Source organism: Esox lucius, chromosome 17 (assembly GCF_011004845.1).
Source record: "Esox lucius isolate fEsoLuc1 chromosome 17, fEsoLuc1.pri, whole genome shotgun sequence".
Classification (NCBI taxonomy): domain Eukaryota; kingdom Metazoa; phylum Chordata; class Actinopteri; order Esociformes; family Esocidae; genus Esox; species Esox lucius.
The window spans coordinates 35,575,925-35,602,647 of record NC_047585.1 but is presented as its reverse complement, the minus strand read 5'-3'; the positions used below and the strand labels follow the sequence as shown (position 1 = coordinate 35,602,647).

The 26,723-nt window shown below is 45.2% G+C and overlaps 1 protein-coding gene across 2 annotated transcripts in view; it reads left to right on the top strand.

Moving 5' to 3' along the window:
• The first annotated feature begins 4,142 nt into the window (after positions 1-4,142).
• Positions 4,143-26,723, top strand: part of nfasca (neurofascin homolog (chicken) a) — a 111,447-nt gene continuing 88,866 nt past the window's right edge. The window contains exons 1-2 of one of the 2 annotated variants that reach the window (XM_020055567.2): positions 4,143-4,358; positions 4,503-4,655. The gene's annotated coding sequence lies outside the window, so the exon portion shown is untranslated. The remainder of the gene's footprint in view (positions 4,359-4,502; positions 4,656-26,723) is intronic. The other variant, XM_020055566.2, reaches the window with a different exon arrangement.

Below are 26,723 nucleotides of genomic sequence, written 5' to 3'. Positions count from 1 at the left end.
CCACGGGGTCCGGCTGGGCTCAGCCTGAAGGAGCGACGTGGGGCCGCCTTACCGTGGGCTCACCACCTGCAGGAGGGACCATAAGGGGTCGGTGCGTAGAGGATCGGGCGGCAGTCAAAGGCGGGGGCCTCGACAACCCGATCCCTGGACACAGAAACTAGCTCTAGGGACGTGGAACGTCACCTCGCTGGCGGGGAAGGAGCCTGAGATTGTGCGTGAGGTTGAGAGGTTCCGACTGGAGGTAGTCGGGATCACCTCTACGCACGGCTTGGGCTCTGGAACCACACTCCTTGAGAGAGGATGGACTCTTCACCACTCTGGAATTGCCCATGGTGAGAGGTGGCGGGTTGGTGTGGGTTTGCTCATAGCTCCCCAGCTCTGCCGCCATGTGTTGGAGTTTACCCCGGTGAACGAGAGGGTTGTTTCCCTGCGCCTACGGGTCGGGGATAGGTTTCTCACTGTTGTTTGTGCCTACGGGCCTAACGGCAGTGCAGAGTACCCAACCTTCTTGGAGTCTCTGGGAGGGGTGCTGGAAAGTGCTCCAACTGGGGACTCCATCGTTCTACTGGGGGACTTCAACGCCCACATGGGCAACGACAGTGACAACTGGAGGGGTGTGATTGGGAGGAACGGCCCCCCTGACCTGAATCCGAGCGGTGTTCAGTTATTGGACTTCTGTGCTAGTCACAGTTTGTCCATAACGAACACCATGTTCAAGCATAAGGGTGTCCATCAGTGCAAGTGGCACCAGGACACCCTAGGCCGTAGGTCAATGATCAACTTTGTTGTCGTTTCATCTGACCTGCGGCCGTATGTCTTGGACACTCGGGTGAAGAGAGGGGCGGAGCTGTCAACTGATCACCACCTGGTGGTGAGTTGGATCCAATGGCGGGGGAGGAAGCTGGACAGACTCGGCAGACCCAAGCATACTGTAAGGGTCTGCTGGGAACGTCTGGCCGAGTCTCCTGTCAGAGAGATCTTTAACTCCCACCTCCGGCAGAACTTCGACTGGATCCCGAGGGAGGCTGGAGATATTGAGTCCGAGTGGACTATGTTCTCCACCGCCATTGTCGAAGCGGCCGCTCGGAGCTGTGGCCGTAAGGTCTCCGGTTTCTGTCGGGGCGGCAACCCCTGAACCCGGTGGTGGACACCGGAAGTAAGGGATGCCGTCAAGCTGAAGAAGGAGTCCTATGAGGCCTGGTTGGCTTGTGGGACTCCTGAGGCAGCTGAAGGGTACCGGCAGGCCAAGTGGAATGCAGCCCGGATGGTTGTGGAGGCAAAAAGTCTGAGGCCATGGAGAAGGACTATCGGCTGGCCTCGAAGAGATTCTGGCAAACCGTCCGGCGCCTCAGGAGAGGGAAACAGTGCCCTACCAATGCTGTTTACAGTAGAGGTGGGCAGCTTTTGACCTGGGGATGTCGTTGGGCGGTGGAGGGAGTACTTCAAGGATCTCCTCAATCCCGCCATCACGTCTTCCATTGAGGAAGCAGAGGATGAGGGCTCAGAGGTGGACTCGTCCATCACCCGGGCTGAAGTCACAGAGGTAGTCAAGGAACTACCTCTGAGATCTGCCCTGTGTACCTCAAGTCTCTGGATGTTGTGGGGCTGTCTTGGTTGACACGCCTGTGCAACATCACGTGGCGGTCGGGGACAGTGCCTCTGGGATGGCAGACCGGGGTGGTGGTCGCTCTTTTTAAAAAGTGGGACCGGAGGGTGTATTCCAACTACAGGGTATCACACTTCTCAGCCTCCCCGGAGAAAGTCTATGCCAAGGGAACTGGAGAGAATACAGCCGATAGTAGAACCTCGGATTCAGGAGGAACATTGTGGTTTTCGTCCGGGCCATGGAACACTGAACCAGCTCTATACCCTCTACGGGGTGCTGGAGGGTTCATGGGAGTTTGCCCAACCAATCCATATGTGTTTTGTGAATTTGGAGAAGGTATTCGACTGTGTCCCTCACGGCATCCTGTGGAGAGTGCTTCGGGACTATGGGGTCCTGGGGCCTTTGCTAAGGGCTGTCAGGTCCCTGTACGACCGAAGCAGGAGCTTGGTCCGCATTGCCGGCAGTAAGTCAGACTTGTTCCCAGTGCATGTTAGACTCCGGCAGGGCTGCCCTTTGTCGCCGGTTCTGTTCGTAATTTTTATGGACAGAATTTCTAGGCGCAGCCAGGGGCCGGGGGGTGTCAGGTTTGGGGACCACACAATTTCGTCTCTGCTCTTTGCGGATGATGTTGTCGTGTTGGCCCCTTCAAACCAGGACCTTCAGCATGCACTGGGATGATTTGCAGCCGAGTGTGAAGCGGTGGGGATGAAAATCAGTACCTCCAAATCCGAGGCCATGGTCCTCAGTCGGAAAAGGGTGGCTTGCCCACTTCAGGTTGGTGGAGAGTGCCTGCCTCAAGTGGAGGAGTTTAAGTATCTAGGGGTCTTGTTCACGAGTGAGGGAAGGATGGAACAGGAGATTGACAGACAGATCGGTGCAGCTTCTGCAGTAATGCGGTCGACGTATCGGTCTGTCGTGGTGAAGAAAGAGCTGAGTCGCAAGGCGAAGCTCTCGATTTACCAGTCAATCTACGTTCCTACTCTGACCTATGGTCATGAGCTTTGGGTCATGACCGAAAGACAAGATCCCGGATACAGGCGGCCGAAATGAGCTTTCTCCGCAGGTTGGCTGGGCGGTCCCTTAGAGATAGGGTGAAAAGCTCTGTCACCTGAGAGGAGCTCAGAGTAGAGCCGCTGCTCCTCCACATCGAGAGGGGTCAGCTGAGGTGGCTTGGGCATCTGTTCCGGATGCCTCCTGAACGCCTTCCCGGGAAGGTGTTCCGGGCCCGTCCCACCAGGAGGAGACCCCGGGGAAGACCTAGGACACGCTGGAGGGACTATGTCTCCTGGCTGGCCTGGGAACGCCTCGGTCCCCCCCCGGAAGAGATAGAGGAAGTGTCTAGGGAGAGGGAAGTCTGGGCATCTTTGCTTAGACTGCTGCCCCCGCGACCCGGCCCTGGATAAGCGGAAGAAGATGGAGGGATGGATGGAACATAACTTTGGACCACTCAGAAGCAGTCCAGTCCTTTTTGTCTTTATCCCAGGCGAGAGGCTTCTGACGCTGTGTCTAGAAGCACTGACTCCAGCTGCAGTCCACTCTTTGTGAATCTCCTCCACATTTTTGAATGGGTTTTGTTTCACAATCCTCTCCAGGGTGCGTTTAACCCTATTACTTGTACACTTTTTTCTACCACATCTTTTTCCTTCCCTTCGCCTCTCTATTAATGTGCTTGGACACAGAGCTCTGTGAACAGCCAGACTCTTTAGCAATGACCTTTTGTGTCTTGCCCTCCTTGTGCAAGGTGTCAATGGTCGTCTTTTGGACATGTCAAGTCAGCAGTCTTCCCCATGATTGTGTTGCCTACAGAACTAGACTGAGAGACCATTTAAAGGCTTTTGTAGGTGTTTTGAGTTAATTAGCTGATTAAAGTGTGTCTTCCATATTGAACCTTTTCACAATATTCTAATTTTCTGAGATACTGAATTTGGGGTTTTCATTAGTTTTCAGTTATAATCATCACAATTAAAAAAAATAAACACTTGAAATATAACAGTCTGTGTGCAATGAATGTATACATTATACACGTTTCATTTTTTTAATGGAATTACTGAAATAAATCAACTTTTTATGATATTCTAATTATATGACCAGCACCTGTATATATATATATATATATATATATATATATATATATATATATATATATATATACACTGAAATGTGCCAGTGTGTGACTGATATAGGCTAAATTCTCTGGCTGTCAATGCCCACACTGTCTTTCTAACAGAAGAGCATTGTGGGAGATAGAATGGGTTTGGGCCAAAGGGGACGGATATGGCTAGATGGAGTAATCCACACGCAGCTGTCTGTCTGTGACAAACGTGATATTCGTTTTTTTCCCCCAGAAACAATCAGATGAGAGAAAATAATATTGTAATGCCCGACATTTATTAAAAACAATACAATAAAATTAGCAACACACCAGCAGGTTTTATTAACGCCCCCCGGCAGCCACACCTGTCCAGCGGTGTCCCGGGGCGCGCATTATGCACTTTTCCTTCTCACATCGCGGGAGTGTGGACCAGAAGCGCGTCAGCGCGCGATTGAGCAGGGGTACAATAGAGAGAGGAGAGAAAAAGAGGGAGGAGGATAGGATCCATGAGAGACCTGTACCGCATTACACGAAACGAACACAGGCACACACACACACTCATGCACAGTACATGCGACATCAGAGCTGACACACAGCGGAGAGAGAAGGCGCGGAAACAGAAACAAAAACATTTCCGCGGCCAAAAGACACACCATACAGGTAAGCTACAGCGGCACTGTATTCATCTTACAGGCTTCTAGTGATAGCACGTAGTCTACTTGCGCATCGGGTGTTGTCATTTCGTCTAGCCGGTTTATGAAGAGTTGTCGATGGGGACATGAAATGATGCAGTGTCTGTGATAGGATGACATGGCTTCGGTGAAGACGTAAAGGTTGTCGGCAAAGCCTTGGCCTTGCCGGTAGACTAATCTGCAGTCGTTCCTGGCCGCAGCCTTCCCTCACGTGGCCAAGCCGAGCCCAGTGCACTGCGCATCGCTGCATGATGCTGCGGCTGCGGTGAGTGATTTTTGCTGCTGTGCGCAAATTATAAAGAGGGTCAAAATCCGTGGAGGGTACAGTCGTTTATTCCCCATAAACACGTGACATTTACGTCGAATATGTAGTTACACCGTTTGATACAATACTGAATTGGAAAGGAGATAAACTAGCTATTTAATAGTTGTCAGCGAGGTTGTTTTGCTAGGCCTGCTGCTGACGGGATGGCTGGTCGACTGGCCTACTGTAAGTGATGAGAGGGAGGATGATACTAGCGGTCCCCAAAGTGGAAGAGTGTTGTCGCCACAGAGAATCTTTGAGCAGACCAGTCATGCAGAGATAATTCAAGTGACCTGTTTGTTTATCTACCTCATTTCATGTCACCACACGAGTGGCCCCTAGCTTTTAGTCAGGAGAATTTATTTCAGTATTGGGATTTATCCATTCGTTAGGCCTCTCTATAAGTACACACTAGCTATTCACCGGTTAAAGGCTACATTTTGGTGGAACTTAACACAGCTTCAGCTGAGTTTAGTTAATCTACTGTATGTAACAAGTGCATGTAGTAAAGGGCCAATATGCTTTCGGTATCCAGGATCAAGTTTACCCACCACCAATCCTTAATATTACCAATGAAGAGGGAAATGTATAAATGACCTGTGATCAGATGCCAGAGCAGAGGTCCTCTTACTTCATAGGTCATGTAATGAGCTTTCACGCCATCATGTGTGACATTGGGCCATATGATGTAACCTTCACAGGGCTGTATTGGCTGAATAGCTACATCTGGTCTCTATCTTTAATTTCAGTGTGAAATTCTAGAGCATACAAGGTCCAGAGCCTGCTGGTTTTCTGTTCTACCTCATCATTAACGGTATCCACCAGGTGTCACAGATCAAAATATGTCCCTGATTAAAGGTTTGCAATGACAAAATGTGATGGAACTGGCTTCAAGGTTTAGAGTTGAGTCTGAGAGTTATGGAGATGCATATTCAGTCTCTCTACTACATATCAGCGTGTATGTGCACATATGTGTGTACTTGAATTGCTATTAAAGTGAGTTCTATTCTATTTAAGTGAGGATATTTTAAGGACCTTTTTGCTGATTGTCACACGGACATACAATTCTTTAAGCTGTGGGCTGTGGGAACATCTGTCCCTGTCTTCTCCGTTCCAGCAGGCCGTCTCTGGGTAAACAACTTAGGATCCATGCTGAATTTAGAAAAGCAATCACAGTAAACAATAAAAACATTCTTTATTGAGCATTTACATTGCCTTATGGGCACCAGAACATCTTAAGGCTACTCTTCAGGGCGTTCCATGAGCTTGCTAGTCAGAAGCAGGTTTACCTAACTCTGAATATCCTGTGCTGGTGATTTCTAGGACCAGGAAGTTTGGGAGTCCCAATCAGCTTCAGTGTGTAGAAGAAAGTGATGTATGTGAAAGTTTTCACCAGTAATACATCTCAATGCTGCATCCAGAAGGTTACATTCAGAAGGTTAAATATTGATGCTGATACACAAATCACATGCATGCATAGCACATCGGTATCATTTTGCACTGAACATCCCACACAATTTAATTTCTGTGCCGACATGACCTGTATTTCTGTGACTGTAAATGTGTGTGTGTGTGTGTGTGGGGGGGGGGGGGGGGGATTAGGTGTAGTCACATTCATAGTTGCAGTCACAGTTACAGGTAATCACAGTCACAGTTAGTCACATAGTCATAGTTGCAGTCACAGCTACGGGTAATCATAATCACAGTTAGTCACACAGTCATAGTTTCAGTCACAGTTACAGTTAATCAGTGTGACAGTCTCACAGTTGCAGTCACAGTTACAGGTAATCAGAGTGGCAGTTAGTCACACAGTCACAGTTACAGGTAATCAGTGTGACAGTCATACAATCATAGTTACAGTCAGAGTTATAGGTGATCAGTGTGACAGTTTGACACACAGTCACTGTCACACAGTCATAGTTACTGTCCCAGTTACTGGTAATCAGAGTGACAGTTAGTCACACAGTCACAGTCACACAGTCATAGTTACTGTCCCAGTTACAGGTAATCAGAGTGACAGTTAGTCACACAGTCACAGTAACACAATCATAGTTAGAATTACTGTCAAGGGCTAACTTTATATTAAATACTGAATGCTCGAATGTCATTATCTTACATTCTCACCATCCATTGTATATGTATATTTGCATTGATTTAGTGTACTTGGTCCCTATATGTTGTCAACATCTAGCAGCAACATTATAGTAAGGAGGATTCTGGGTATTTGTACATTTTACTAGTTTCTGATTCTGACTGACTTGGAGGTTGACTGACTGGTTGGCTGATTAACTGGCTAAATGGCTGTTTGACTGGCTAAAGAGTTGACTGACTGATTGGTTGAATAATTTGTTAAATCCTGCTCCTCAACTGCTGCCTTATTCTCTCTGTTATTAAGTAACAATGTCAGACCCACACACACGCAGGCATGCACACACATGCGCGCACACACACACACACACTCACGCACAAACAATGCCTTGCCATAATGGGAAATTGGACCCCTGGAGTCAGATGTCTACATTTGGGTGGAAGGCTGTGGGCTTCTAATAACAAAAAAACGAGATGCGTGTGAAGGTTTGGAGACAGTAAAATTCTTTGAGGACTGTAACGAATCAATCACAACTTCCTACACCTGTATGCTCTCCACCTGGTTTACAGGCCAGGGAGGAGCTGAATCCCTCCTACAACTCCCACAAAAGCCATTTGGATCTACCACAGTGGAAGGAACGATGAGGAGTCAAGTTGTAATTGGGCTAACTGACTTTGGTGGTCTGTTCTGGTGGTGGCAGCTGAGGATTTGTGTTGCAGTACACATGTTTCACCACCAGGTGCTGATGTTTCACCTAAAACACGAATGGTATTGAATAGATGGGTGTTTATTTGGCCTATTTCAGACAGACTGGGTGTATTATATGTACGTGCAATAAAAAAAAATCACCTTGTTTGCTCGACCTAGCAACTACTTTGTTATTTACCCAACATCCTTGACCGTAGTGCCACATGCTGCACTTGCACAATGCTCTAATATTTACTGACTGGTAGCAGAACAGACCTTCTCCAGTATCTCTCACTCTCATCCCTAAACAACCATTGGATGTTGATGTCTGACATTGGAACTGGAGCATGTCAGACATTACAGTGCTTCTCCTACTTCCCTTAATACCAAGTTTAGGTTGAAAGGGCGTCAAACCCACAGGTTTTCCCACTATCATCTCACAGGGATGTTTTTTGTGTGTGATTCCAATATGATAGTACCAAACAGAAAGTGTATTTTTAGCGCTTGGACGTCTCTGTAGTGAAAGGTCCAACTGTTAAAATGTGTTTTGTGTAAGCATTTCATTCGACATATGTGGCATGGCATTTTAGCAAGTGTCATTCCGCCTTTTCTGTGGGTTCTGTTATTGTATGCTGACCATAGATCTATGTTACATTGAATACATAGGCCCAAAAGGGATTTAATTGTGTTTGATAATGTGTGCTAGTTTTTGAATAACTTTGGACTGTCACAGTTAGTCAGTTAACTGGGGTGAAGTGTTTGTAGTATTAATGAACACATTTCTATATTAACTGCATGGTCTGATGGGAGAGAGAGAGAGGTAATGAATAGATGGGTGTTTATTTGGCCTATTTCAGACATACTGGGTGTATTATATGTACGTGCAATAAAAAAAAAATCACCTTGTTTGCTCGACCTAGCAACTACTTTGTTATTTACCCAATCCTTGACCGTGGTGCCACATGCTGCACTTGCACAATGCTCTAATATTTACTGACTGGTAGCAGAACAGACCTTCTCCAGTATCTCTCACTCTCATCCCTAAACAACCATTGGATGTTGATGTCTGACATTGGAACTGGAGCATGTCAGACATTACAGTGCTTCTCCTACTTCCCTTAACACCAAGTTTAGGTTGAAAGGGCGTCAAACCCACAGGTTTTCCCACTATCATCTCACAGGGATGTTTTTTTGTGTGTGATTCCAATATGATAGTACCAAACAGAAAGTGTATTTTTAGCGCTTGGACGTCTCTGTAGTGGAAGGTCCAACTGTTAAAATGTGTTTTGTGTAAGCATTTAATTCGACATATGTGGCATGGCATTTTAGCAAGTGTCATTCCGCCTTTTCTGTGGGTTCTGTTATTGTATGCTGACCATAGATCTATGTTACATTGAATACATAGGCCCAGAAGGGATTTCATTGTGTTTGACAATGTGTGCTAGTTTTTGAATAACTTTGGACTGTCACAGTTAGTCAGTTAACTGGGGTGAAGTGTTTGTAGTATTAATGAACACATTTCTATATTAACTGCATGGTCTGATGGGAGAGAGAGTTTGCTCTTTTGGTCTCATATTTAATTTTGGAAAGATGAATGTAAAAGAATACATAAAAAATATGAATGTATTTTTGTAAATAGATATTGTAAATACTGTAAATATATTTCCTTAGTCGTGTGTGTTCATATGTGTCTGAAACCACATATTAATGTGATTAAAAAAAGACTAACGAGGTGTAGATGTACTCTATATGCTTGCCCCACTGATTCATCTCTGTCCATCATACTGTTTGTGGGCCATATGGTGTCTTTCTCCGCGATCCCCATCTCGGGCATGCCATCCCCTGATTGGGTCACTGCTTGTGATTGGGTCACTGCTTGTGATTGGGTCACTGCTTGAGTTGTGGGTAGACCCTTGGAGGTGTACAGCAATAGGTCAATTAAATCTGCATTAGAGAACTCTGCTATCCTCTCAGTGGCTCTCCTGGCAATGTTTACGTGTTTGTGTGTGTGTGTGTGTGTCTGTATGTGTGTGTGTGTGTGTGTGTGTGTCTGTGTCGTGTCTTCTCCATGGCTCAGCTGGCACTGGACTGAGTCAGGCAACATGAACTGCAGGTCTGAATTCAGAACCTGGCACTGAAGTCTTATTCTGCCGGTCTGTTGGAGACAATCTGAACACACTACGTGTTGTTTACAGCTCTACACACACATACAAAGACACACACACACACATCTACCTACCCACCTCCCTCCCAAACCCTTCCCTCCTCACCTCTTGGCCTCTGATGTTTCCCATGGTAGCATAGTATGTATTCCTAGGATGGTCCAGAAGACTTGGTTTCCAGTTTCTATTTTTACACACGAAATAGAAACTACTCCCTGAGGGTAGGGCAGAGCAGAGAGGAGCGGGAAGGGAAGAGGGGAAGGAGACAGAGAGAAGTGCGTCTGGGCGAGGATACTTTCAAGCCCAGTGTTTGGCAGCGAGCCAGGTTGGAGGGGAACGTCCTGTAGACTTTGACCCAGGCAGGAGCAGCCAGAAGGGGGTTGGAACACTGGCACGGCTCCAGGGTTGATCCAGGCCTCCACTGAGACGTCAGCCTGGAGCCAGGGAGACGGAGGGATAGAGAGAGGAAGGCAGAGAGACGCTGAGACGAAAAGAGGGAGCGCGAGCGGGAGAAGCTTCAGTAAGCAGACACTGTAGGGAGGTGAGAGTGTTCCCTGACCCTACAGCGTCTAATGTATGGTGCGCGGTTTGCTTTGGCAATGGAAATACGTTTCCCGGGCCAATAATGCCCCTTTGAAGTGGTTTTCCATAGAGCAGACAGCATGAGGAAGGCATGGACAGAATTAAGTGTGAATTGGACTGATATGACCACTATAATGCTCTGGGTGTTTTCAGGTTATGGCTGGGGTTTGTGGTGTTTCTCCTTAGAGCAGTTGTATGTGTGTGTAGTCTATCTTTTCCTTTAATATTGACACAAATAATGTGTCCATTTGACTTCTGAAGTTCTGAAGTGTGAGCCTCACACTTGGGGACCGGGGAAACCGGGTTAGAGCACTCATTTTCCTCCACTCTGAAAGCCTGGAAGCCTCTGGCACTTGCTGCAGTGGTGGTTTGTCTTTGTTGGGATGTTAATTAAGGGACGGATTGGCTGAACCGTGTACATGAACCAGACATGAACTGGATTGTGTAAAACCCCTGGAGGCCGGCATGAGGCCCTGCACCACGGGTATGACAGTATAGATACATTCTTTGACTGCGTTGATCACCAGTTCCTGGCGTCAACCCGGCACTGCGGGTGCTGTGGTATACGGCTGTTATTCTGTGGCTACGTGTCCAGCGCTGCATCATGCATAACAACAGCCACACCCATCTAGTGGCCCACACAACGCTGACTTGGCCGTCTGTGGTGCTGTAAGTCCAATTACTTTACCCATGGTGCATCGCTCCTGCCCTCCCCAGTGTGTCTGTGCGTGCCTGAGTGTGTTTCCTGATTCACGCCTGCCCTCCCCAGGTTGTCTGTGTGTGTTTTCTGATTCACATCTGCACATAGCACTGCATCATTGGAACATATTTATCGAGGACATGTCCAGCAGGTCCCGTTTGACAAGGACAACAGCAGAGCATGGAGACACTTGAGTAAATGTGTTCAGAGATGTTTCTAACACTTGACTTGTCTGACAACTAGATGTGTGTGCTTCCTGTGTGCTTACCTTATGACTTGTCTTATATTTTTTATGCATCATACCTCTCCCTACGTAGCATCATACCTCTCCCTACGTAGCATCATATGCCACCCTACGTAGCATCATAGCTCTCACCTACGTAACATAATACCTCTCCCTACGTAGCATCATAACCCTCCCTACGTAGCATCATACCCCTCCCTACGTTACATAATACCCCTCCATACATAGCATCATACCCCTCCCTACGTAGCATCATACCCCTCCCTACGTAGCACCTGTTGACCTTTGAGCCCATAGCTGTGTTGATGACAGATGAAGAGCACACACTGTCTTCATGGCCTGAACCTGCCAACAAAGGAAAGCCTCTCTCTTGTCTGATTGGCTTATTAACCCCATGGATTTTTGCCAGACATGTGTGTATGTGCACCTGGCGTGCTGTCTGTGGTGCACTGATTGTGTTAACCCATCAGTGGATCAATGAAAGTCACATCCCGACTGTCAGCTGATATTATTGAATTTGTTACATTGAGAGTGGGAGTGGGGCTGGATATTTTGAACCCATGACCGCCAAGGGGTACAGAGGTGTGTGCACTTTAAGGAATGTAGGGGTTGGAGGGTGAAATGTGACCCAAAAACCTTTAAGGGTCACAACATAATTTCTGTTGAGTGTCCGAGCTGAGAGAGAACAGAAGGGGTCTCTGAGTGTATTTGAATTGATTCCTCCGTTGAACAAATCTCCTGCCTGGTTAACACCGGTCCTGTTCAACCAATGGTGTTAACAAGGGTCTGTAGGGAAAGGATCCAGTGGTTCTTAGCATAGAATGAATCCATTCTTACACCATGGTTCTTACTCCATCACCTCTTTGTTGTCCATCATTAACACCAGCCTCACCATTTGCATTTCTCAACAGAAGCAGCTGTACTGTTGAGCAATAGAAGTGTTTTTTGGGATACATTTCTTCTTGCGACACACTTCTGTTGTTCAACAGAACAGCTGCTTCTATTTGAAAATGCAAAAGCACCACCCTCCCTCTCTTCTATCAGCGTCCCGAAGACCGCAAAACTGGTTTACACATCCACACGTCCCACAGCGTCCCACAACAAACTGGTTGACAGATCCACACGTCTCACTTGGGAAGTATTTCTGATCTGTCTGGCAGTTTCTTCTTCATTCTGGTTAGCATTATTTGGTTGTTTCGATGTATCGGCGTCATGATGGTCAGCTTGATTTGCATTGACAATTCTGGGGTCCCCCAACAGACTCTGAAAGCAAATGAAAAGCCTACACAAGACTGGACATTGAAAGGCCTCTAATGCATGCACAAAATTCTGCAAACAAACACACAACACTTCCTAACGGAAGCTGTGAAACAATTGTGCTAATTCTTTTGGCACCCTAAAAAAAATTGTGGGGTGACTGTCTGAAAGCTTTGTATCATTTTGGATTTAAAATGCTGGAATACAGACACGAAAAACCAAACATTTGTCAATGTCAATATACTTTGTGTTCAGTGCAGTTGCCCAGAACAGTTGAATCTGTTTCATTCATTCCCCTCACAAAATAAACTGTTTTATTGTGTATAGTGTACAATGTGACAATGTGAAAAACCTGGATTCCAGCCGACCCTTAATTCACCTCCCCAAGCAGGTGTGTCTGTCGGCCAGATAGCACTGGAGTGATGGCGGCTGATGGAATAAGGTCAGGGGTCATAACCCTCCATTAGGGAAACATGTTGTATGCAGGGGAGTGGAGGAAGGTGTGTGTGTGTGTGTGTGTGTGTGTGTGTGTGTGTGTAGTCTCCAGGTGCTTGTTGAAGCTACCCTAGATGAAGCAGGTCTAATTAGTGGCATTTTAATTGTAACTAATGATGATGGTCTGTTTTCCTGTGTGGATAAAAGGCTCATTGCTGTAGATTTGGAAAGTGAATTGTCTGCATTGTATGAATGGTCCATATATTGTGGATATTGTAGATAATACTGCTTGGTTTTCGAAAATACAGGGGCTGGGTGAATGGGTTGGTGAATCCCCCCCCCCCCCCATAGTCACAACAACCAACTGCTGTCCGTTCCTGATCGTCTACCCCTTTCTCTGTCTTGGCAGTCTGTCACCATCTACTTGTCCCACCATCTTTCCCTCCATCTCTCGTACCCCTTCCACACCTCTCCAGCTCCCCTCTCCTCACCCAGCAGATGGACGGTGGTGGCGCTCTGAGGGGTGAGGATGTCTCTATGGGGTGTGAGGTGGGGGAAGTTTGGGTCTTTTGATATTTAAACTGGCCCTCTGCTGGCCTCAGGGGACATACCATTGTCTCCATTGTTCTCCCGAAAGTGGGCCAAGAACTAGAAAATGTAGGGGGGGCCAATGGGGGTTAAGGATGAGGAAACGATGGCAGGATTGATTGGTAAGAGACTAATGAACACTGGACACAGGGAGGAATCTATAAGAGAAAGATGGGGCAAGTGATTGGAAGTGATGTTCTATTTATTTGACTGGCTGAAGTGTTTTTGTGGGATAGTAAATTATGGTGACCATAATGTGATATGGACTCAATGGACCATGGAGAAGGAAAGGTCTCGTAAATATGAATGCTGTATTTCATCCAGAAAATCTCTCCCCACTTCCCTCTCTTTCACTCTACCTCTCTCTCTCTCTCGTTATTAAAGTTAAAACAGATCAATTGCTAGCTGTAAAATATAATACCCACAGCTAGTCAGTATATTGTTAGAACAGGAAATAACATCCACAAAAGTGAAGGGGGGGAGGGGCCTACAGCCAAAGGCAGATGGATGCTGTCATTACAGGAATTATAATGAAGGTCATGCACTGTTTGGCCACACTGTGCTTTTAGTTCCTTAAGTGTGCCATGTTGAATGTGAAGCTCGCACCAATACAACATATACAAGAGAAAGCTCGAACAGCCCACGTCTGGAATACAAATACTTGGTTCCAGTCTTGAGCACCGGATTGTTCAGATTGTCGGAGGCTTTGGGGCTAGAAGGTGTTAAAATGTTATTTGTAGTTAGGTCTGGAAATAATTGGACACTGACAGTTTTGTTATTTTGGCTGTTAACCAAAATATATTCAAGTTACAGTTAAATAATGAATATGGGCTTAAAGCGCAGTCTCCCAGCTATAATTTGAGGTTATTTACATACAAATTGGAGGAAGGAATTACAGCTCTTAGGAATTACAGCTCTTAAATATGTAGCCCACTCTTTTTAAAGGGACCAAAAGTAATTGGACAATTGACTCAAAGGCTGTTTCATGGACAGGTGTGGGCTATTCCTTCGTTGTTTCTTCATCAATTAAGCAGGTAGAAGGTCTGGAGTTGATTCCAGGTGTGGCATTCGCATTTGGAAGCTGTCGCTGGGAACTCACGACATGCAATCAAAGGAGCTCTCAGTTCAAGTGAAACAGGTCATCCTTAGGCTGCAGAAAACATAAAAGACCCATCGGAGAGATAGCAGGAACATTTGGAGTGGCCCAATCAACAGTTTGGTACATTGTGAGAAAAAGAGAATGCACTGGTGAGCTCTGCAACACAATAAGGCCTGGATGTTCACGGAAGACACCAGTTGTGGATGATCGTAGGATCCTTTCCATGGTAAAGAAAAGACACTTTAAAACATCCAACCAAATGAAAAACACTTTCCAGGAGGTAGGTATATCATTTTCCAAATCAATCATAAATAGAAGACTTCATGAGAGCAAATACAGAGGGTTCACCACAAGGTGCAAACCATTCATAAGCCTCAAGAATAGAAAGGCAGATTAGACTTTGCCAAAAAACATCCAAAAAATTCCCAGACAGCACATATCTGGAACAGCATTCTTTGGACAGATTAAACTAAGATCAATCAGTACCAGAATAATGGGAAGAAAAAAGTATGGAGAAGGTTTGGAACAGCTCATGATACGACGCATACCACATCATCTGTGAAACACGGTGGAGGCAGTGTGATGGCATGGGCATGCATGGCTTCCAATGGCACTGGGTCACTAGTGTTTATTGATGATGTGACAGAAGACATAAGCAGCCGGATTAATTCTGAAGTGTGTAGGGAGATATTGTCTTCTCAGATTGAGCCGAATTCAGCAAAGTTGATTGGACGGCACTTCACTTTACAGATGACCTGTGACCCAAAACATACTGCGAAAGCCACCCAGAAGTTTTTTTAGGCAAAGATGTGGAAATTCTGAAATGGCTCGAGTCAGTCACCTGATCTCAACTTGATCGAGCATGCATTTCACTTGCTGAAGATAAAACTTAAGGCAGAAAGTCCCAGGAGCAAAAAACAACTGAAGATAGCTGCAGTAGAGGCCTGGCAAAGCATCACAAAGGAGGAAACCCAGCGTTTGGTGATGTCCATGCGTTCCAGACTTCAAGCAATTATTGCCTGCAAGGGATTCTCGACAAAGTATTAAAAACATTTTATTTATGATTGTGTTAATTTGTCCAATTACATTTGAGCCCCTGAAATAAGGGGACTGTGTATGAAAATGGTTGCAATTCCTAAACCTATCATACGATATTTTTGTTCAACCCCTTGAATTAATCATTTCAAATCCATTGCGGTTGCATACAGAGCCAACATTATGAATATTGTGTTACTGTCCAAATATTTTCGGACACTGAAATGTTTTACTACCGGGCTGATTTGTCTGGATGAAATCCCTTTGATGACCCCAATGAGACTGGAGTGTATGCGTGTCTGCTTGTCAGACTACAGAAGATGTTTAATGAAATACAAAACTCCAAGGCTTCAGAAAGTATAATCGCTGGAGCTGGAAACAGGACATCAACTCATTCATCAACGGCATATCATGTGACCCAAATAAAAGGCAATTATCTGGTTTGGTTCACACCTCCTCAATATGAGAGCATAATCACAGTTTTACGTCATCAAACGTAAGTCAATGATAACTACATTAATTCAACTACCAAATCCTAGATATTATGATCAACCTGGAATACTAAACCACATGCAGTGTAGTGGCAGTGTAGAGCCAATCAGGGGCTGGATTTATAATTTGTCGTTTTGTCATTTGAGGGAACACCCCTTATGTTCCTAAATGCTATACAACATCCCAAGGGGACTAGACTCTGTATACTCATCATATGTTCACTAACACACACACACACCACACACACAAATTGTTTCCCGGGAGACTAGTCATGCTGTATTCATAAAGCATTCATAAACACACAGGGCAGGGTTGTAGGATGATTGACAGACAAGCAGATGAGCCCCTGGGGTGTCAACAGGCTGTCATTGTTGCACCATAGCTATAGACAGAGAACTGTGTAGAAGACGTCCTGTAGGGTTGGGTATGTATGCTTTACTACACACTACTGTAACACACACACACACACACACACACACTCACACACATGCATGAACACACATTCACACTAATCCACATGGGTAAATAGTACACACAAATTCACATACTGTATGCATGAACACAAACACACATGATATTCCCCATTATCAATGTTAATTTGATCTCTTTAGACCCATTAATAGCCTTGTTTCCACCACAAATGACCCGGAACTTTGAGTCCCATGGGACTGCTATTAAAGGAACTAATATGCTCTATTTTCTTAGCCATATTTTAAATGCTCTATCTTCATAGCCACATTATAAATGCTCTATCTTTTTAGACACATTATAAATGCTCTACCTTCTTAGACACATTATAAATGCTCTACCTTCTTAGACACATTATAAATGCTCTCTCTATCTTCTTATAGCCATTATAAATGTTCTCTTTATCTATTTAGCCACATTATAAATGCTCTATCTTTTTAGACACATTATAAATGCTCTATCTTTGTAGACACATTATAAATGATCTATCTTTTTAGACACATTATAAATACTCTACCTTCTTAAACACATACAAAAAAATATATTTATCTTCTTATATCCATTATAAATGTTCTCTTTATCTCCTTAGACCTATTATACATGTTCTCTCTATCTCCTTAGACCTATTATACATGTTCTCTCTATCTCCTTAGACCTATTATAAATGTTCTCTCTATCTCCTTAGACCTATTATAAATGTTCTCTCTATCTCCTTAGACCTATTATAAATGTTCTCTCTATCTCCTTAGACCTATTATAAATGCTCCCTCTATCTCCTTAGACCTATTATAAATGTTCTCTCTATCTCCTTAGACCTATTATAAATGCTCCCTCTATCTCCTTAGACCTATTATAAATGTTCTCTCTATCTCCTTAGACCTATTATAAATGTTCTCTCTATCTCCTTAGACCTATTATAAATGTTCTCTCTATCTCCTTAAACCTATTATAAATGTTCTCTCTATCTCCTTAGACCTATTATAAATGCTCCCTCTATCTCCTTAGACCTATTATAAATGTTCTCTCTATCTCCTTAGACCTATTATAAATGCTCCCTCTATCTCCTTAGACCTATTATAAATGTTCTCTCTATCTCCTTAGACCTATTATAAATGTTCTCTCTATCTCCTTAGACCTATTATAAATGCTCCCTCTATCTCCTTAGACCTATTATAAATGTTCTCTCTATCTCCTTAGACCTATTATAAATGCTCCCTCTATCTCCTTAGACCTATTATAAATGCTCCCTCTATCTCCTTAGACCTATTATAAATGCTCCCTCTATCTCCTTAGACCTATTATAAATGCTCCCTCTATCTCCTTAGACCTATTATAAATGCTCCCTCTATCTCCTTAGACCTATTATAAATGCTCCCTCTATCTCCTTAGACCAATTATAAAAGCCTGATTTATCTTCTTAGTTGCCTGGCTACCTGAAGAGAGGGTTGAAAGAGGGATGAAGAGAGGACGAAAGGGATGAAGGAATAAAGAAAGGAATGACGAGATATAATGGGAGGGACAAAGGGAGATATGAAGAAAGGTGTGAAAACAGGAATGAATAGAGGGATAAAGAAGGATGGAAATATGGATACAAATTGAAATTAAGGAATGAAGATAGAGATTAAGGGATGAAGAGATGAACAGAGGGATGGAGAGATGAACAGAGGGATGAAGAGATGAACAGAGGGATGAAGAGATGAACAGAGGGATGAACAGATGAACAGAGGGATGAACAGAGGGATGGAGAGATGAACAGAGGGATGGAGAGATGAACAGAGGGATTAAGAAATGAACAGAGGGATGGAGAGATGAACAGAGGGATGGAGAGATGAACAGAGGGATGGAGAGATGAACAGAGGGATGGAGAGATGAACAGAGGGATGGATATCTGTAAAAGGGAATAGAGGAAAGTACAGGCAGATTTTACATATTGTTATTTGTCCTTTCGGGTTGACCGTACAACCAATTATGTCCCAGACCTGAATATGTCAACCAGCTAATAGGAAAACACGGCCCAGTAGCTAAGGTGATTGGACAGGCACTGACAAGAGTCAGAATGAAAGACCAATCACTGGAAATGCCATGTGGTGAGGGAGGATGGGTACCCAGAATTTTGATCGCTGGGTGACCACTGACTCTACAATAATTAGACTGTACTGCTCTTTATGACTGCAGACACAATATGGAGCACACACACACACACCCACACACACACACACACACTGATAAGAGGGGGACACACACCAAATTGCTTGTCATTGTGAATGATATGTCATTACTGCTCATACCGGTGTTATGAATTGTCTCAAAATGGTTTGAACCAAATGAAGGCATGGTGAAGTTCAAGGCTATAACCCTAAAGGTCAATGATTCTGGATGAGAGGTGGGGAGATGCTATTATCTTAAGGGTGGTCAGGCATTTAGCAGTCTTTATCCTCATTTAACATTGACTGGCCATGGCGGTTGTGTGTGCATGAGTGTGTGTGTGTGTGTGTGTGTGTGCTGGTAGGTTGAGAGTTACTGTGGTTATCTCCCTAGGATGGGAACCTTGACATAGATCTGGCCACACACACACCCACAACACACACACACACACACACCCACAACACACACACTCCCACAAACACACACCCGGAAACACACTCCAGAGAGAGAGGTGAGGTGTGTTGACAGGATTATGGTAGGTTTTGTTTAGAGGCGATGAATACAGACCAATGGTTTTAAAGAACTCAGACCATTTGTAGGGTTGTCATTGGAATTCAACATTCATCATCATCATATTGTCAGTTAATTTACAATTGGAACGTTTTTGTGTTTGGCAGCTGAGAAACACTGCTGTCGTTTGTTTCATGAAAGCGTAATTGAATATGGCTTTTGTTTTATCCCAGCAGAAACACGTTATTCCAGTAATCTTGACTGTAGACGAGGATGAGTTTAATCAGGTGTGCTTAGGCTGTGGTACAGTGAGTTAATATGTAACCCTGTCTGCTGTGGTCATCTCTGACCTCTGGGGTCTGTCTGCCTGGTTCAGTAGAGTTGGGTGTCTTTTTATAGTTCAGGCCCCACGGGTCTCCTGTGATGTGTGATGCATGTAGGTCACCCCACCACCTCACTGCACATACATACACACACACACACACACACACACACACACACACACACACACACACACACACACACATACATACATACATACATACATACATACATACACACACATACACGCACGCACACACACGCACTGCATCAGCAGGGGTCATCTACCGTTGCTCATACAGACACAGAGGACTGGAATGGGTAAAGTCTATGTGACTGTTTCAGGTTTAAGGTCTATTTGTCAAGTGCACTGAAAAACACGGCTTCATCCTGCAAAAATGAAATTCTTGTGACATGGCACCCTACAACTACGTAGTGAGAGTTAAGAAAAATCTATAAGCAAAAATATAGCCTGACCAAAGAAAAGACAAATAAAGCAACAATATACACCGATCAGCTATAGCTTTATGACCACCTTCCTAATATTGTGTAGCTTTATGACCACCTTCCTTTTGCCGCCGAAACAGCCCTGACCCGTCGAGGCATGGACTCCATTAGACCTCTGAAGGTTTGCTGTGGTATCTGGCACCAAGATGTTAGCAGCAGATCCTTTAAGTCCTGTAAGTTGGGAGGTGGGGCCTCCATGGATCAGACCTGTTTGTCCAGCACATCCCACAGATGCTCGATTGTTGTGTTTCTTAAACCATTCCTGAACCATTGTTGCTTTGTGGCAGGGTGCATTATCCTGCTGAAAGAGGCCAATGCCATCAGGGAATATCGTTGCCATGAAAGGGTGCACATGGTCTGCAACAATGCTTTGGTAGGCGGTACATGTCAAAGTAACATTCACATGAATAGCAGGACCAAAGGTTTCCCAGCAGAACATTGCCCAAAGCATCACACTGCCTCCACGTGCTGGCCTTCTTCCCATTGTGCATCCTGGTGCCGTGTGTTCTCCAGGTAAGCGAGACACACCCATCCAGCCGTCCATGCGATGTAAAAGGAAACATGATTCATTAGACCAGGCCACCCTCCTCCATTACTCCGTGGTCCAGTTCTGATGCTCACGTGTCCATTGTAGGCACTTTCAGCTGTGGACAGGGGTCAGCATGGCGGCCACGCAGCCCCATACGCAACAAACTGCGATGCACTGTGTGTTCTGACACCTTTCTATTATTACCAGCATTAACATTTTCAGCTATTTGAGCTACAGTAGCCACACAGGCCAGTCTTCGATCCCCACGTGCATCAATGAGCCTTGGCCGCCCATGTTCACAGTTTTTCCTTCCTTGGACCACTTTTGATAGGTACTGACCATTGCAGACTGGGAACACCCCACAAGGGCTGCAGTTTTGGAGATGCTCTGACCCAGTCATCAAACCATCACAATTTGGTCCTTGTCAAAGTCGCTCAGATCCTTACGTGTGCCAACAGGGTAAACTAGCAACAGTTGGTAGAATTATTGAAGATATTAGATACATATGAGTATAATAAGCTTATGAATGGTGGCATAGACTATAACTATGTAGTGAGAATTTAAGAAGAACAATTTATACCCAGCAAAAATATAGCAAGAAGATAAAGCAATAATATACAATACACTGTACATAGCAGCAGTTTAAAAAGAGTACTGTAAACTAGCAGCAATATTGGTAGTAGTATTGAACACTGTAGATATGGCAAGTATGGCAGTAATATACAAAAAAGTATAAACTAGCAGCAATTTTGAAAGAGTAGAAGCATCGAGTATTATAGATACATATGAGTATAATATGCTTATGCGAAGGAATATTCTAATGCCCATTAAAAGTACCTGAAGGGACATCAGAGCAACTGGAAGGTTTGTGTGTGATCAGTATGATCATGGATCATTCCTCTGTTCCCATCTCTGTATCCGTCTCTCTTTTCATGTCTCTTGCACACACACTTTTTGTTTTCCATCTCTTTCCTCTGCTCCCCTTTCCTTCCCATCAAACATGTAGAATGCAATTACAGGCAGATACCCAGAGCTAGTGGCCTTTGGGTTGTGTGTGTGTGTGTGTGTGTGTGTAGTGAGGTGTGTGTTATTAGTGGTTATAACTGACTATAATCCCTTTATAACATGTCAGGGGGGAGGAAGGGCTCACAGCATGTCTGTAGTATTGATCCGTGACGGCCACTTTTCTTATTTCATAATTGCCATTCACTGTAGTGCCATAACTGGTAAGCCAATAACCATATAAACCTTGTGAACATGGGGCAGGATGGACAACAAGACAGCGGAATAAATCAGAGAGCCCCTGAGCCGTGTCGAAACTACAGACTGAACCGCTGTGATCCATCACAAGTACATCTTTGTTGATAAAGCATGATTCTAACACGTCAAAACTCAGCAGTGTTGGCGCAAGGTCATTGACCAGTGAGCAGCTGTCTATGTGCCTGGTCAACGTGGGGGAAACATTATGATGTGTGCAGCCATATCTGAAGAGGGGTTGCGAGGACATAAGCTCCTTCTTGGGTGTTACAATGCTGCGGCTGAACACCTCATTGAGGTCCTTAGTGAAGTTGTGTGTGATAATGTTCCACCATTCAGAGGTGATTCGGGAATGGTTTTGGGCCAATCCCTGATTCCTGACCCTAGACCTGCCCCCATAATCTCTTTTTCATTAAGGAGGTGGAAGGTCTATGACCACCGCCCCCATGAGCGCGTCACCCTCCTACACCTCATGGATAAGCCATGTCATGACATCACTAGTGACCAATGACAGAATATTTTTCCTGCAGTGCATGGCAAAATTAAGATATTCATTGTGACGTGGACAAGATATCATGGCCAAATGCCGAAGACAGAACTGAAGCAAATTAGTGCAGTGCTATACTTTGACAATTATTGTATTTCTTTCTGATAGTATTTGTTACAGTTGATTAGACAAAAAAACATGTTGCAGTAAAAGTAACTTTCTTTGCATTAATTATTGTAGATGTCTTCACTGACCACAGTTTTGATTATGGGAATTGTTTTCTATCAGTAACGTTTATTTAGTTTTATCTAATGTGAAAACAGTGAAATAAACTGTAACATATTACCTTTGGCTCTTCAAAGAGTGATTTTGAAACACATGTCTCAAAGTGTTGGCAACATACTATAGATAATAGTACCAAAGCAACTGAAAAAAACTAAGGCAGATAAGCCTTAAGTGTGTGTGTGTGTGTGTTTGTCAATGCACAGGTCCACATGTTCCCTCCTGGGTTATTGGCTTTAGGATTTGTGAACTTTGTTCTGGAACACGTGTTCTTTTCCCTGGAATAAGCAACCTGCAAGTGTTTCTCTGAACGGAGAAGGAGGAAGTATGAAAGGAGGACAGAGAGAGAGGGGGAAAGGGAGAGGGGGAAAGGGAGAGGGGGAAAGGGAGAGGGGAAAGGGAGAGGGAGGAAAGGGAGAGGGAGGAAAGGGAGAGGGAGGAAAGGGAGAGGGAGGAAAGGGAGAGGGGGAAAGGGAGAGGGAGGAAAGGGAGAGGGGGAAAGGGAGAGGGAGGAAAGGGAGAGGGATGAAAGGGAGAGGGATGAAAGGGAGAGGGATGAAAGGGAGAGGGATGAAAGGGAGAGGGAGAAAGGGCGAGAGAGGAAAGGGAGAGAGAGGAAAGGGAGAGGAGGAAAGGGAGAGAGAGGAAAGGGAGAGAGAGGAAAGGGAGAGGGGGAAAGGGAGAGGGAGGAAAGGGAGAGGGATGAAAGGGAGAGGGATGAAAGGGAGAGGGAGAAAGGGAGAGAGAGGAAAGGGAGAGAGAGGAAAGGGAGAGGAGGAAAGGGAGAGAGAGGAAAGGGAGAGGGGGAAAGGGAGAGGGGAAAGGGAGAGAGATGAAAGGGAGAGAGATGAAAGGGAGAGAGAGGAAAGGGAGTGGGGGAAAGGGAGAGGGGGAAGGGAGAGAGAGGAAAGGGAGAGAGAGGAAAGGGAGAGGGGGAAGGGAGAGAGGGGGGAAGGGAGAGAGGGGGAAGGGAGAGAGGGGGAAGGGAGAGAGGGGAAAGGGTGAGGGGGAAGGGAGAGAGAGGAAAGGGAGAGGGGGAAAGGGAGAGGGGGAAGGGAGAGAGAAGAAAGGGAGAGGGGGGAAAGGAGAGGGGGAAAGGGAGAGGGGGAAAAGGAGAGGGGGAAAGGGAGAGAGAGGAAGGGGAAAGGGAGAGAGAGGAAAGGGAGAGGGGGAAAGGGAGAGAGAGGAAAGGGTGAGGGGGACAAGGAGAGGGGGAAAGGGAGAGGAGGAAAGGGAGAGAGAGGAAAAGGGAGAAAGAGGGACAGTAAGGCTTGATGACCCCATACTGGTTGCACCTTTAGTCTTGACCAGTACTAATAATAGTAAGTAGGTGGAACGCCTCACATCCTGTTGGTGTTTCTGACAGAAAACAACGAATTAAACAAATGGCTACACCCAGGAGGTCGGGTCTTCTGAACACCCTGGAGGTCGGCTCTTCTGAACACCCTGGAGGTCGGCTCTTCTGAACACCCTGGAGGTCGGGTCTTCTGAACACCCTGGAGGTGGGTCTTCTGAACACCCTGGAGGTGGGTCTTCTGAACACCCTGGAGGTGGGTCTTCTGAACACCCTGGAGGTCGGCTCTTCTGAACACCCAGGTGTTTGGCTCTTCTGAACACCCTGTAGTTTTGGCCTGTTTTACAGTGTATGGAGAATTGACAAAATTAATTAAAGCTTAACTCTCATTTAGTAAACCTGTATATTTTGGCCTCTAAAACCCAATGTATGTAAAGCTATTTCTAATAAAATGTGTCAGGTTTGAAATATGTTTCAAATACCCCTTCTATGGATGTGTTTGTCTGGACATAAAAAAGGACCATACTATTAGCCCTCATCAAGAATACATAAATAGTATAAGTTATAAACTAGAGGTGATTAGATTTCAGATTTAACCTTATAACACGTGTTTGCAACTTTATGCAGAACTTTCCTTGTTTTTTCATGTGTAAATTGATTGAGAAATTGAGAGATACGTGTGTGAAAGCGTGTCTGCGTGTGTGTATGTGTATACATATGTGTGTCTATAAAATTGATTTGAGGCAGATGGCCCATTTTACAGATGGTCAGTCAAAACCAGACCAGTCCTGTGTTTTCTTATGTTGTGTTGGCTAGCTGATGATTAGACATGCAGGCCCCTCTCCTCCCCTTCTCTCTTCTCCTTTTTTCTCCTCCCTTCTCCTCCTCTTCTCTCTTCTCGTTTCCCCTTATTTTCTGTGTGTGTGTGTATATATGTCTGTCTCTATATGTGTGTGTTTGAGAAAGCTCCAGCAGGTGTGGGAGTCTGGTTGAGTTGTCTGCTCCAGTGTTTGTGTAAGCACAAGAAATGGGGAGTGAAGAAAGTGTGTCAGATCAACAAGGACTGTGCGTGGCTTGACCGTCTGCCCGTATGTTCCTCTGATCCTTATCACCCATATGTCTGATGGTTTGTTGAGGAGGAGGTGGACAGAGGAAGGAGGCGGGGGCTGTTCCCAGCACCCTGGCAGGCGTCCTGGCACTCGGCTCTGACCCTTGTCTCCTTCTGGCCTTCTGGCCCCGACACTCATTAACTGACGAAATGACAGCACCTCCTGTTGCTGCGGGGGCTCTTAAGACATGCCGTGTGTGTGTGTGTATGGGGGGGGGGGGGGGGGGGGGGGGGGTCAGGGGTCGGGGGTCAGACAGTAGGGCGGTGGGTGGCGGGTCGTGTTGGACTGACAGTCAGGGAAGTGCTTCTGTTACAGAGTGTGAAGACAGATTCCCCCTGGACAGCAGAACCGGCTGTCACGACTGACTGGGTTAAAACATGTCTGCTGTGCCGCGCTGGATGGGCCTCCTGCCTCACTCTCTCCCTCTGTCTCCTTTTCATGCTCTGTGACTCTCCCTCATTCCCCTTTTCTTCTACCTTCTCTCTTTCTCCTGCACTCTCAGTAGCACTGTCTCAATACCAATCTCTCTCTCTCTCTCTCTCTCTCTCTCTCTAATTCAATATGATTGAATGACAACTCAACGTTGCAAAATAAAAATAAAGCACCCATTGTATGAAAAACACAGCAATAAGAATAGTATATAGAAAAACCCCTCTTAGAACTCTCTCAGCCCGTTCATATTGGTCTCTTTGTGTTTCGGAAGGGTCGCAGTTCACTGTAACATTTTCTTTGTGTCGTTCGGTGCATAGTATCGTGAAATAAGTGAAGACACATTTAGACCACCAATAATAGCAAGCCTTTCATTTCAGTGGGTTCAACTGCATAGAGACCAGTGAGGGCCCTCTTATCACCACATTGGACATCTGTTGTCCAGTTTCTGTTAAGTGTGAGTGTGTTTGGACCTTCTGCTGCTGACAGATCAACAGGAAGTTGTCTGTTTGTGAGGAGGCGGAGGAGATGAGTGATACGCATCACCGTAGTCATGACAATGCTTAACCAATTATCGTCTGGGCTTGCTCCCCCTCCTCTCCTTCTCTCTCTGTCTCTGGATGATTCTCTCTGTCCTTTGTCTCATTTTCTGCACTGGTTCTGTTAACGATGGCTGTTGTGTGCTGTGAGAACACACCTCAGGCAGGTGTTCAGCACACTCTGTCCTTTGGTGAGAGGTCGCATCTCAGTAACGGAGTCACACAACCGAGTCAGACATGTTAGAACGTACTGGCCCTTAATATGGTTGTGAAGGTTTTAAAGACAGTTGTAACCTTCGTTTCGTCACAAAATCAAAAGCACATTGCACTTATCACTAGGCTGACCACTAACCGCTACTGATCCTCATAAAAAGTTCAAAATGCATCAATGCTTTGGTATAAGTAAATACAATATTTACAGGTTATAAAAACAGGTGGAGCTGCAATGCATTAGATGTTGACTACAAAGAGAAGTTAGGGAACTCTACTCTACCCTGATTTAGTAATGTGTTCCTTGTTGTTTTCTCTGAATACATAGTAACTGTCTTGACTGCATCAAAGCCAGAGAAGCTAATTAAAGTAGTTAGCTAACGTTAGCAAGGCTAATTTAGAATACATACATCATTTTCGCGGAATTGCTAGCTTCAATGTTTTGGGGCTTTAGCCTGCCCTCCCCATTTTTACTTTTAGTTCTGTCATTTTAGTTCCCTTAATTAGCCGGCTGTATCATAAGAGCTTGCCACATAGAGGCTCCTAGTTCCAGTTTGCTCTCATCCAGACAG